Here is a 13,175-nt window from a genome sequence, read left to right on the forward strand (position 1 = left end):
CGTAGTTATCTACGGGCTCTTAACTTGCTTAGCTCATGTTTGTTTGTTTTGAGTTGAAAAGAAGTATAAGGACTTTAGCGTAAATGCGTAGCCTTAGTTTTTGAAATAGTAATGAAAAGATATATTTTTTTATTGAGCTAGGCAGGTTAAGAGCACTACCCTAACTAATTGGTCCTTTTCTATACTTTTTACGATTCCCATGATTATCCATACTATATAGAAGTAGGAAATCCTTGTTATATTGGACGTGCGGGTCATTGAAGGGTCATCGAGGTCGTTGAAGGCAACAGGTAGAGGTACCTTTAGCAATATTCGGAGGGACAATCAGCGCTTTGTAGGCAACCATTCGAGGGACTAGATCATATCATCATAGGCAACATCGTGGGTCATCGAGGGACTTATGATCTTTGCGATGATTTTTAGTCGAGGGACTTTTGCTAACAGGTACCTCTACATTCGAGGGACACGACCCTATATTCGAAGGCAACCAAAGAGGGGCGTACCCTAGAGGTGAGTGCGTGCAAGTGTGTTGTATTCAGTTATTTTTAATTATCTTTGATTTGAAAGTGTTATAACGGTTGTTTTTATCTTGCCATACAATCCTATAAACCATACATCTAAGCAGTTAATATTTGCGGAAATTAAAATGTGGAAAGTAAATATCATACACTATTACATGGCTTTGGGGAGGGGAGTACATAATCCAAAATGGGGGATGTGTGAAAAGTAAAAGTGAAAAAATAACTCTAACTATTACAAAGCTTTGTGGAACCTATACAGTAGTTCTAGGAATTTTAAATAGCAATGGAAAATAAGATCAAAAAAAAATTGTTAGTAACAATACATAAAATAACACGGATGAAGAAATGATAAAATTATGAACAAATATTAGTCAAACATTAATAAAAAGAAATTAAACTTAACCCATAAAATTAAAATAATTATTTTTAATATTATTTACGTAGAAAAAAAAACAAAATCTAACTAATTTAATGTTTTTGTTAATAAAATATTTTTATATTTTGATATTTTAAATAACATTAAATGGAAAAAAAAACTATATTAAAAAAAACAAACGTGGAGTTCTTTCTAACTCCAAATGATGGGGGCGCCCTCATTTTATCTACTTTTATTATATTTGTGTTTTTTTTTATAAAAAAAATACCTTAAAATCTAATGATTAAAATTCTAATAAAAACAAACAAATTAAACAAAACCGAGTCAAGTCACGTTCACCTCCCCAATTATCTCTCACTTCTTTTGTTTCTATTTTTATTTAAACAATTAAAAGTTATTCAAAACAAAAACTATACATGTCATGGTATTTAATTTAATGAAATAAAAAAAAAATAGATGAAAACACGTGAGAGTTTTCTCTCATCTTCAGCTTCTTTCCTCTGAACCTGTACTCTCTCTTTCACTTCGAATTGGATCTAATCCGACGCATTCAATCCCGGCGTGGTGGTGTCCGTTGCGTTTCGTGTGAAGAAGTGCTACTCCAGTGGTCGGTTTCGGATCTGGCCGGATGCGGTTGTGCAGGGGCGGCGCTGTGATTTGCAGCTGTTCTCGTCCAAATCTGTGGCGGCGCGGTACGGCGACTTCAATGTTGGCTTCAGATCTATAATATCTGGCTCCTTATGGTTGCTATACCTGAAAACACAAAGAGAAAAATTGCAGGTTGTTTTGATGTCTGTTGTGTTTTGTTATTGTAATTCGGTACAAGCTTCACATGATATTGAAGAGATGAGACTGTATTATTTTGTTTATAAAAAAGTGAAGGATCGATGATGACAGTGATTTAACGTTAATGTTGTTTGGTGTAGGTGGTTAGGTGGAAATTGTTGGTTGAAAAAGGTAAAGAGGCTGAAATTGTTAGCTGCAGAGGTTTTGTGCCGTAAAAAAAAGGTTAATTGTCAGTCCCCTTGAGGGTTAGAAAAGATGTCAATTTATAGAGTGGATGAGTGAACATTCATGGCAAGAAAACATGCTTTTGATGACCATGAAGATTGATGATTCTTTCCTTGTAATTTTAAAAAAAAAATTCCAAGTTTATGAAAACATGTTTCTTATGGTTATTAAAGCTTTGAAAAAAATGGATTTGGTTTCTAATGGGCGGCTAATTATTTTGTTTTGTTTTATTTTAAATTTTGAATGAAGAATTGCATGAATTAAAATAAATATATAAAAATGTAATAATAGAAAAAACAATTTTTGTGATTTTGAAAATAATTTTAAAAAAAATAGAAATAAAGTTATTTACAAATAGAAGGAAAAATGTTAGGAGTAGGATTTGAACTCAAGATCTTATACTTGCAAACCTTACCAATTGTGCTATATTACTTATTCGAAATAAAAAGCCAATTGAAAGTTTAAGAAGCATCAATCAATATTTTGCTATTTAAAATATAACAATTTAAGAGTAAACTATTATATTTTAAAATAGATTTTAAATCGAATATTTATAAAATTCAGGATATCAATGTAAATGAAACCTAGATTTTATAAAAACCCAATTTTTGAAATAGTTTTGAATTTTTGAAAAGCGTGGGCAAATTTTGGGGTATGACAGCTGCCCCTGTTCAATCTTCTTAAACCTGAGGATGTAGATTGGCTTGTGTGCCTATCAGAATCTGAAGGTGGAAGAGGATTGAACACTAGAATACCCAGAAATTTGCCCTTGTTGATGGAGGGACTTTTGTATGAGATGGGCTTAAAGATGCCATCTGGAGGTTGACAGAGAACTATCTGAGATGGGCTTAGAGATGCCACCTAACTGGAATGCTTGTCAGCAACCTGGGGGGTCATGCTTCCCATGGCGCGTATATAATAGATCTTCAGAATGTTTGGGGTTCAAGCTTCCAAACGTATATCTGGAATAGAGATTCATAGATGTTCGGGGTTCGAGCTTCCGAAACATCTACCATAGAATTCAGATCATCCGGGGTTCAAGCTTCCAGAGCGTTTCTGTCGTAGAATTCAGATCATTCGGGGTTCAGGCTTCCGAAACATATCTGTCGTAGATTTCAGAACATCCGGGGTTCATGCTTCCGGAACGTTTCTGTCGTAGATTTCAGATTATCCGGGGTTCAAGCTTCCGGAACATATCTGTTGTAGAATTCAGATCATTCGGGGTTCAAGCTTCCGAAACATATCTGCCGTAGATTTCAGAACATCCGGGGTTCATGCTTCCGGAACGTTTCTGTCGTAGATTTCAGATTATCCGGGGTTCAAGCTTCCGGAACATATCTGTCAGATCATTCGGGGTTCAAGCTTCCGAAACATATCTGCCGTAGATTTCAGAACATCCGGGGTTCATGCTTCCGGAACGTTTCTGTCGTAGATTTCAGATTATCCGGGGTTCAAGCTTCCGGAACATATCTGTCAGATCATTCGGGGTTCAAGCTTCCGAAACATATCTGCCGTAGATTTCAGAACATCCGGGGTTCATGCTTCCGGAACGTTTCTGTCGTAGATTTCAGATTATCCGGGGTTCAAGCTTCCGGAACATATCTGTCAGATCATTCGGGGTTCAAGCTTCCGAAACATATCTGCCGTAGATTTCAGAACATCCGGGGTTCATACTTCCGGAACGTTTCTGTCGTAGATTTCAGATTATCCGGGGTTCAAGCTTCCGGAACATATCTGTCAGATCATTCGGGGTTCAAGCTTCCGAAACATATCTGCCGTAGATTTCAGAACATCCGGGGTTCATGCTTCCGGAACGTTTCTGTCGTAGAATTCAGATTATCCGGGGTTCAAGCTTCCGGAACATATCTGTAAAGAATCTGGGGTTCAAGCTTCCAGACTGTATATTTGATAGAAATTGGTTTTGTAAATGATATTTTCATGACCGGTTGGTCGACTTGAAAGGAAAAGTTAGCTTTTGTGCAATGTCATGATGCATGTAATGTATTGTATGTTTTTTGAAATGAATGAGAGTGTTATGCATATGCCACGAGGTGTATGATGTATGAATGCAAAATATTGTTAATGACGACAACAGATTGTAGCAGTGTTTTGCGGGGAAAATAAATCCCTGACTGTTCAGCGCCTCTGAGAGATTATTTGAATCTCGACTTGACTGCCCCAGATGAATTGGACAATAACATGTCATGCCCTTGTACATATTGGCATTTTAACCAAATGAGTCATTCGTAGGAAATAATTCTGCTTTTGACGTGCTTTTGAAGCGACTCTGTTTGTAAGGAGAGCTTCCTGAGATTTGTGGTGTTATAAGCAACCTGCCCCAGTATCATGAGTTTGGGAACAATGCCTCTGATTGATCCGGGTTGGAGGTAGTTTCAACTATGCTTGGGTGAATGCTCATGGTCGTTCAACAGTTTTGAGACATCCCTTGAATCTTGACCTGATTGCCCTAGATTGACTGAACTATTACTCAATAGAGTATCCAACTACTTTTGTGCCCCTGAGGGTGATCAGTATTTGAGATGTTCTCGCTCGAACTCAACGGAGTTCTGAAGACAATTTGTCTCTTGAGAGGATTAGACCTCTCATCTGCAGCTCATGACGGAAGCTTTCCTGGTATCAAGTACTTGTTCATATGCAAGAATGTTTATTATGAGAAATATAATTGTAATGCAAAGTTCATGTTTGTCTTGAAGTTTGAAGAAGACTTTTTTTGAAAGGATGTCAAAACATCGATTTTTTTGTGAAAGATGGTGTGATACCAACTCAAACGTTTTAGCAAAACTCTCAGGAGTCGGTTTACCGTATTCTCGTTTAAAGTATGCTTTCGAATTAACCCTGCTTCAATTAGGACTTTTGAGGGTTGTAGCGTGGCCAGATTCATGGTTTTAGAAAAAAAGGATTTTTAGGCTCAAAATTTATTGGTGCCCACCCCCTTCGTGATGTTCTCCAACCTAAGTTCAGTTAACTTGACGCGAGCATTCATCCTTCAAGAGGAGCTTGAGACGTACGATTGAGGATTTGATGAGGTGTTTGGACATATCAGTCACTTTACCTTTCATATTTTGTGTCTGATCACACGACTTGTTCTTTGAATTTATAGTCACACGACTTTGCCCTTTTGTTAAGGATCTCTTTTTTGTTTCCCTAACTTTTGCCAGGACAAATTCTTTTGAATTATGATTTTGATGTCCAGCGGGATGTCCTAATTTTTGCCTAAGTCACTTGTTTTCAACTTTGTTGACTTAGCGGGCTTTCTTTTCTTTTCTTCTTTCTCTTTTTTTTTTTCATTCTTTTCTCTTTTTTTTTTTTTTTTTTTGCACAAATCGTGTGACCCTGAGACGTCTTCGATTGATTGGAAATATTGTGACTGCCTCATTTTTTGATTGACGAGGGATGACCATTGTGGTATTGACTTTTCCTCAATATTTTGAAAGATAGCCATTGTTGTATCCTTGGATGCGTGCTCCTTATGAATGTTGAATACTCAATCAGTTTAACCGAACACTACCCTGCCCCTAGGTTAAATGTGAGGGTTTTTTCGTATAGAAAAGAAACTCCTACTTCAAGGCTCAAAGGGGTTGACAAGGGATTAACTTCCTTATATCTCCAGTGTTTGGGAATTTGAAACAATGCCTGTACATCATTAACAGGGTTTTACTCGAAAGCACACCATTTGAGATTATTGGTATTATGCGTTCGTCATTCTCCCTTCAGAGTCATCATGCTTTATCACTGAGAGTTTGGTATCACAAGCAAATAAAAACATATTAGAGCGAGAACGAATGAATTTTTTCAAGACAAACATATCCAATGCATCGTTATTATAGTTCAAAAACACACAAGTATTGTATATAGACAGTATTGAACAAGAACAAGAAAGATTACGCATGAAAATGCATGAGAAATTACGAATTGCCAACATTGAGGAGATTTTCTCCGTATGGACTTATTGCTTCAGAAGGTCCATTGAGTCGAGGGAGAACTTCAAATCTGGCCTGCAGGTGTGAATATGATAACCTTTGCATCAATCAGGTCTTGTACCTTATCTCGGACTGGTTGGCAATTATCGATCGACTGACCAAGTGCCCCAGAGAGGAAACCAAACCAAGCGTTCGTATCTGAACTACAGATTACTTCTAAGAAGAAGATTCTGACGAAGCCACAAAGGAGTTGTAAGTATCAAGCTTTAGGGATTTGAGGTAGAAAATGAGAAGCTCGTTGTCTGAAAACCTGTTATGCAATGATATGTATGCAAATGTATATGCAATGATTTCAAGGATCTTTTTGGAACCCAATTTGCAACATTGACATGTAGTTGCAGCTTTGTTGAAGAACTTCGACTTCCGTCTTTGAACGTCCTTCTTTAAGAATCAGGCTCACCATATCCAGTGGGTCATAGCCTCTGATTCGGGGTATGTCACTTTCGAGTTTGAAGGCATATGGCTAAAGGAAAATAAAATCCTCTTGCCCCTTGATAGGAACTGTACCCTTGAGTTTGAAGGCATCTGGCTAGAGGAAAATAAATCCTCTTGCCCATTGACAGAAGTTTATTCTACTTTCGAGTTTGAAAAGCATCTGGCTGGAGGAAAATAAATCCTCTTGCCCCTTGATATGAATTAAGGCTCTTGATAGTCCTTCCATAACAGTACATGGGAATTATGCATCCTAAATACCAAAGATCCCTGAAAAGATTAGTCAGCACATTATGTAAAAGCATAGGGTAGTACGGACAAGTAAGTCCTACAAACAAAACCTGCAAGGAGATCAAGTGGTTAGATAACAAACATGTCACACAAGAGTCCTTAGGTTTACAGCTTGCATGGAGTATGACCAAGTGATTACCCTTCCCCAAAGGTACTTCTAAGGATAAGGATGATATCAGCAACGGGTTCTACCAGTGACCCAGAATTGTCAGCCCCTTCTAAAGCACCCTCGAACATGGTACATGCATACCACGCAATGATACTTTAGGAAGAAACCTATCTGAGCTGTAGTATCGGGTCGCGACCATAACTTGGCATGCACCAAGAATAGCCCTCCCACTACGTTCCTAAAAGTTAAGGTGGGTTAAAGGTGACTAAAGGTCCTTGAGCTCCGACGCACCCAAAGATACATGCGTAAACCTCTCTCATGCAAAAGAGGTACACAATAACCAATGGAGGCCTAACTCAAGAGCGAACTTCATTTTGACCAATCCCAAGCATGCACAAGGGAGGTCTCCATGACTATGCCGCTCCTATCTTAAAGTGCACTCGAATCTGGGTATAGGATTCATCTTCCACAAAACCCAAGCAACAATGAGAATTAAAGCAATCAAACAAACAAATTAGTGATCTAAGCCCTAAGGTAAACCCCTCTTTAAAAGTGTCCCCAGCAGAGTCGCCAGTTCTGTAACTCGGTGAACTGACTTTTATTTTTTAATATGCAACAAATGTTGCGGTGAGCATGAGTCGCCACCGACTTTTATTTTGTCCAATGTTAGGAAAGGTAAAAAGTACAGAAAAAGACCTTTTGAAAAGAAAACGGGCTCGGGGGGTAAGTTATGAAAAGGGAAGGTGTAAGCACCCTTTTCATCCGTAGTTATCTACGGGCTCTTAACTTGCTTAGCTCATGTTTGTTTGTTTTGAGTTGAAAAGAAGTATAAGGACTTTAGCGTAAATGCGTAGCCTTAGTTTTTGAAATAGTAATGAAAAGATATATTTTTTTATTGAGCTAGGCAGGTTAAGAGCACTACCCTAACTAATTGGTCCTTTTCTATACTTTTTACGATTCCCATGATTATCCATACTATATAGAAGTAGGAAATCCTTGTTATATTGGACGTGCGGGTCATTGAAGGGTCATCGAGGTCGTTGAAGGCAACAGGTAGAGGTACCTTTAGCAATATTCGGAGGGACAATCAGTGCTTTGTAGGCAACCATTCGAGGGACTAGATCATATCATCATAGGCAACATCGTGGGTCATCGAGGGACTTATGATCTTTGCGATGATTTTTAGTCGAGGGACTTTTGCTAACAGGTACCTCTACATTCGAGGGACACGACCCTATATTCGAAGGCAACCAAAGAGGGGCGTACCCTAGAGGTGAGTGCGAGCAAGTGTGTTGTATTCAGTTATTTTTAATTATCTTTGATTTGAAAGTGTTATAACGGTTGTTTTTATCTTGCCATACAATCCTATAAACCATACATCTAAGCAGTTAATATTTGCGGAAATTAAAATGTGGAAAGTAAATATCATACACTATTACATGGCTTTGGGGAGGGGAGTACATAATCCAAAATGGGGGATGTGTGAAAAGTAAAAGTGAAAAAATAACTCTAACTATTACAAAGCTTTGTGGAACCTATACAGTAGTTCTAGGAATTTTAAATAGCAATGGAAAATAAGATCAAAAAAAAATTGTTAGTAACAATACATAAAATAACACGGATGAAGAAATGATAAAATTATGAACAAATATTAGTCAAACATTAATAAAAAGAAATTAAACTTAACCCATAAAATTAAAATAATTATTTTTAATATTATTTACGTAGAAAAAAAAACAAAATCTAACTAATTTAATGTTTTTGTTAATAAAATATTTTTATATTTTGATATTTTAAATAACATTAAATGGAAAAAAAAACTATATTAAAAAAAACAAACGTGGAGTTCTTTCTAACTCCAAATGATGGGGGCGCCCTCATTTTATCTACTTTTATTATATTTGTGTTTTTTTTTATAAAAAAAATACCTTAAAATCTAATGATTAAAATTCTAATAAAAACAAACAAATTAAACAAAACCGAGTCAAGTCACGTTCACCTCCCCAATTATCTCTCACTTCTTTTGTTTCTATTTTTATTTAAACAATTAAAAGTTATTCAAAACAAAAACTATACATGTCATGGTATTTAATTTAATGAAATAAAAAAAAAATAGATGAAAACACGTGAGAGTTTTCTCTCATCTTCAGCTTCTTTCCTCTGAACCTGTACTCTCTCTTTCACTTCGAATTGGATCTAATCCGACGCATTCAATCCCGGCGTGGTGGTGTCCGTTGCGTTTCGTGTGAAGAAGTGCTACTCCAGTGGTCGGTTTCGGATCTGGCCGGATGCGGTTGTGCAGGGGCGGCGCTGTGATTTGCAGCTGTTCTCGTCCAAATCTGTGGCGGCGCGGTACGGCGACTTCAATGTTGGCTTCAGATCTATAATATCTGGCTCCTTATGGTTGCTATACCTGAAAACACAAAGAGAAAAATTGCAGGTTGTTTTGATGTCTGTTGTGTTTTGTTATTGTAATTCGGTACAAGCTTCACATGATATTGAAGAGATGAGACTGTATTATTTTGTTTATAAAAAAGTGAAGGATCGATGATGACAGTGATTTAACGTTAATGTTGTTTGGTGTAGGTGGTTAGGTGGAAATTGTTGGTTGAAAAAGGTAAAGAGGCTGAAATTGTTAGCTGCAGAGGTTTTGTGCCGTAAAAAAAAGGTTAATTGTCAGTCCCCTTGAGGGTTAGAAAAGATGTCAATTTATAGAGTGGATGAGTGAACATTCATGGCAAGAAAACATGCTTTTGATGACCATGAAGATTGATGATTCTTTCCTTGTAATTTTAAAAAAAAAATTCCAAGTTTATGAAAACATGTTTCTTATGGTTATTAAAGCTTTGAAAAAAATGGATTTGGTTTCTAATGGGCGGCTAATTATTTTGTTTTGTTTTATTTTAAATTTTGAATGAAGAATTGCATGAATTAAAATAAATATATAAAAATGTAATAATAGAAAAAACAATTTTTGTGATTTTGAAAATAATTTTAAAAAAAATAGAAATAAAGTTATTTACAAATAGAAGGAAAAATGTTAGGAGTAGGATTTGAACTCAAGATCTTATACTTGCAAACCTTACCAATTGTGCTATATTACTTATTCGAAATAAAAAGCCAATTGAAAGTTTAAGAAGCATCAATCAATATTTTGCTATTTAAAATATAACAATTTAAGAGTAAACTATTATATTTTAAAATAGATTTTAAATCGAATATTTATAAAATTCAGGATATCAATGTAAATGAAACCTAGATTTTATAAAAACCCAATTTTTGAAATAGTTTTGAATTTTTGAAAAGCGTGGGCAAATTTTGGGGTATGACAGGTACCCAAATGGCTTTGGGTCCATCATAGTTAGTTCCTTTTTTCACTCATACATAATGTCCACTAGGAACACTAAAGTTCCTTACATAACAAGCATTGGGTGTGTGACCAATAATACCACAATAAAAACAAGTAGGTTCAAAGTTACTTCTATATCTAGGAGGATAAGATTTCTTCTTAATAAAGTTCTTCCTTTTAGGATAATGTTGCATTACTTTAGGCTTGATCACTTTCTCTTGAATTGGTTGGTTACTAGCTTTGACAAAGATAGTCTTGTTGGATGTTGGTTTATCAAATTTAGAGAAACTAAGTCCGCTCTTATCATTGGAGTATCTTTGTGTGCTAAGAACATTTTCCAATCCAATTTGCCCTTTTTCATATCTTTCTAAAACACGTTTTAATTGGACAATTTGGAAGGAAAGTGATTCACAATTCTTGCATGCAACATTATCTTCTTGAACACTAATCATTTTTTCTTTGTCATCTTTATGTTCTTCTTCAATTATCTTAACCTTCTCTTCTAAAGATGATATTATCTTCTTTTGAGATGAGATAGTTTTATAGAGAATTTTACACTCATTTAACAATTCATTTATTGCATCTTGTGCACCATTATTAAAAAGAGAATCATCGTAACTAACCTCGCCTTCTTCATCATCGGAGTGGTGTGATGCCATCAATGCTAGATTTGCACTTTCGTCACTATCGGAGTCCGATGAAGAACTTACTTCATTATCTTCCCATGCTATGTAGGCCCTTTTCTTTTTGAATTCCTTCTTGCCTTTGAATCCATTCTTCTTAGAAAGTTTTGGACACTCCGGCTTTATGTGTCCTTGTTTCCCACATTCATAGCATGTTACTTCTTGTGATGAAGTGGATGCTTCTTTATCCTTATGCTTTGAGAATTTCTTCCTTTTGACAAAGTTAGCATTATCAATATTATTTTTATTACCAAAAAATTTGCCTAACCTTTTTACAAGAAGCAAGAAGTTTTCATCTTCATCCGATGCATCTTTCATTTTGCTTTCTTTTGAATCTACTTTTAATGCAATGCCTTTGGATTTCTTCTCTAAGTTCTCATGCTTTTCCAATCTTCCAAGTTCTGTCTCATATTCTTGAAGTTTTCCAAATAGTGTTGCGGAAGTAAGTTTTGATAAATTCTTCTTTTCGGATATCGCCGTCACTTTTGGTTGCCACTCCCTTGTCAAAGATTTGAGCACTTTAAGATTAAGTTCTTCGGTAGTAAGAGTCTTACCAAGTGCCTTCAAGTGATTTGTCAAATGTACGAATCGTTTTTGCAAATCGAGAATAGTTTCTCCAGGCTTCATTCTAAACAGTTCGTACTCTTGGCTTAAAGTATTCAATCTTGATCTTTTAACTTCAGCGGTACCTTCATGAGTTTCTACAAGAGTATCCCAAATTTCCTTTGATGTTGTACATGTTGATACTCGGAAGAATTCATCCATACTAAGAGCACCATGAAGAAGACTGATCGCCTTTTTGTCAGCAAGAACCCTTTTTCTATCATTATCATCCCATGACGCTTTAGGTTTCTCCGATCCAACACCATTAACGACCGTTGTAGGAACATGAGGACCTTGTAGGACAGCCTCCCAAACTTCTTCTCCTTGTGCTTCTAGATGAGCCTTCATTTGGATTTTCCAAAAGTCAAAATATTCACCACAAAACAATGGAGGCTTGTTGTTAGAACCACCATCTTTGAAAACCGGTCTTTGATTTGCGGAAGCCATTCTGGATCTTTAGGAACAAGTTACCTATAACTTGCTCTGATGCCAAATGTAAGTATAAGAGTGCGCCTAAGAGGGGGGTGAATTAGGTTTTCAAAAATTTAATCGGTTTTATGAGAATACTTCTAATAATTTTTGGTTAAGTGTTTGAAGGTTTTTGTAAGGTTCTTTTCTTTTCTTTGGTAATGGTGATGAAAGCGATAAAGTGCGGAAAAGTAAAGAACGCAATGATATATACTGGTTTCCCTCACAATCCGAGAGTACTCCAGTCCCCTTTCAAACACGAAAGAGATTTCACTATAGTTAGAATTATTGTACAAGCCTATGCCTACTATCTAACCTATAGGGTGATCAAAGGTTCTTAACACCTTTAAGATCAATCAACACTAATGTGAATGAAGAACAATCCTCTTCAAACACACCACTTACTTCCAACAATCCTGGATAGTAAGGAGATAATTTTCTTTGAATTTTTACAAGAGATTTAGATGAAGTTTGTATAGCACTATCAATCTTGGATTGATCTTCTTCTTCAAATAAACAATTCTCAAAATGAATATAAGTGTTCACAATGTATGCATGAAACTTTGAATGGATTTCTCAATGAAAATGTGTATAGAAAGTTTCACTTGAAAATAAGATTTGATGAACACTTGGAAATATTGAAAGATGAAGAATATATGGTTTATGAATTGTTAATGAAGAAGGTGAATAATGATTCTGAAATATGTAGTATTTATAATGTGTCAAACACCTCTTTGAATGGTTATTTTTTCATGAAACAATGCAATGATCAAGTGGTAAGAAAATGGATTCGTTTGAATAAGATCATGCAATGAAAAAACACACTGGTTCAGTAGGAACCGGTTCCTACCTGGGACAACCCGGTTCCTGCTGAACGTTACAGCAGAAATTTCAAATTTTGAACTGAGGAACCGGTTCCCACCTAGGGACAACCCGGTTCCCCATAGTAAAATACAGAGAACTGAAAACTGAGAATGTTGGGAACCGGTTCCCCCATAGGGACAACCCGGTTCCTAAAACCTTTATTTTGAAATTTAACTTTGAAAAAGGTTTTAAATGTTCTTTTGAGGGATGACACTTTGTAGTATGTTTATGATATGCATGAAAATATATTTGTGAACAATTATATGTCAAAGTGAGTATTGTTTATACCTTTGACATTTTAGCTTGATTCTTGAATCTTCACAATTTCTTCAAGACTTTGAAATGATGTATTTTTGCTTGATACTTGAAATTCTTTTTGCACATCCTTTATAAAAGCTTGATGTCCATATTGTCTTCATCAAAACACACTATGCTTGAGAAGCTTGCATTTACAAAAAGCTGTGACC

This window comes from Vicia villosa, unplaced genomic scaffold, assembly GCF_029867415.1.
Source record: "Vicia villosa cultivar HV-30 ecotype Madison, WI unplaced genomic scaffold, Vvil1.0 ctg.000009F_1_1_2_unsc, whole genome shotgun sequence".
NCBI lineage: Eukaryota > Viridiplantae > Streptophyta > Magnoliopsida > Fabales > Fabaceae > Vicia > Vicia villosa.